This window comes from Jaculus jaculus, chromosome 19 (genome assembly GCF_020740685.1).
Source record: "Jaculus jaculus isolate mJacJac1 chromosome 19, mJacJac1.mat.Y.cur, whole genome shotgun sequence".
Classification (NCBI taxonomy): domain Eukaryota; kingdom Metazoa; phylum Chordata; class Mammalia; order Rodentia; family Dipodidae; genus Jaculus; species Jaculus jaculus.
Window position 1 is genome coordinate 21,510,075 of NC_059120.1, and position 1,372 is coordinate 21,511,446.

Genomic DNA, 1,372 nt, shown 5'->3' on the forward strand with positions numbered 1-1,372 from the left:
TGCATGTGGAGTTTGTTCGCAGTGGCTCTAGAAGCCCTAGCATGCCTATTTTTTTTTCTCTATCTTTCTTCCCTTCTCCCTCTTTTTCTCTTTAAAATAAATAAATAAAAATTAAAAAAAGAAGAAAGCATGTCACTTATAAAGGCAAGCCCCTCAGGATAACAGCACATTACTCAACACAAACTTTAAAAGCCAGAAGGAATGATGTATCCCAAGTTCTGAAAGACAACTGTCAACCAAGAATACTTTATCCTGCAAAGCTATCCATCCAAACTCGTGGAGAAATAAGAATCTTCCACAACAAAAACAGGCTAAAGGAATATATGACAACTAAGCCAGCCCTACAGAAAATGCTTGAAGGGATCCTCCCTGCTGAAGACAAAGAAAAGCACACACATGAGGAAAGAGAAAAAAAATAAATCATACTCAAATAACAGTTAAAACAAGAGTGCTGGGCGTGGTGGCACATGCCTTTAATCCCAGCACTCAGGAGGCAGAGGTAGGAGGATTGCCATGAGTTCAAAGCCACCCTGAGAATATATATAGTGAATTCCAGGCCAGCCTGAGCTAGAGTGAGACTCTACCTCGAAAAAACAAGAAAAAACAACAACAAGAGGGGCGAGGTGGGCGCAGCCCCTCCACGGGCTCTAGACCCGGGCTGCGGGGCGCCGGTGCGGTTCCACCATGTGGAAGGTGTCCTTTAAGATCACGCTCACGTCGGACCCGCGGCTGCCCTACAAAGTACTCAGTGTTCCTGAAAGTACACCTTTTACAGCAGTCTTAAAGTTTGCAGCAGAAGAATTTAAAGTTCCTGCAGCAACAAGTGCAATTATTACCCATGATGGAATAGGAATAAATCCTGCTCAGACTGCTGGAAATGTTTTTTCTAAAGCATGGTTGAGAACTACGAATTATTCCTAGAGATCATGTTGGAAGTCATTAATACATGCAACTTGGAGCACAGTTACTGCCCAGAATAAATGTTGATGTTTGTTGTTGCTGTAAAATTGAAATCAGGTATTTAAGATACTATGAAAACAACAAGAATCAAAGAAACAATGAATGGTGGCTCTTCTGTCCCTTGTTCATACTTTTCGTATGAAGTGGGAAGCTTATGAGTGGAGAGCACAATTGATGACTGCTACCTCATAACAATTGAGAGTTCACTTGTGGCAAATGGATTATCTGACTTGACTAATAATTCTTCACAAGAACATTTGGAAAATGAAAGTTCACTGTCATACTTGTATTTGAGTTAAAATATAAAAGGATTATGGGTCATGGATGACAATTGTCTTGATATTATCTTACTTGCTAACTTCTAATTTGATTACTATATAATCTGATGATGTTAATAGATATTTCAATGAAA

General features: G+C 39.7%; 1 pseudogene; it reads left to right on the plus strand.

The window, feature by feature from the left end:
• Window positions 1-684: 684 nt before the first annotated feature.
• LOC101601100 lies at window positions 685-943 on the plus strand (annotated as a pseudogene).
• Window positions 944-1,372: the final 429 nt, after the last annotated feature.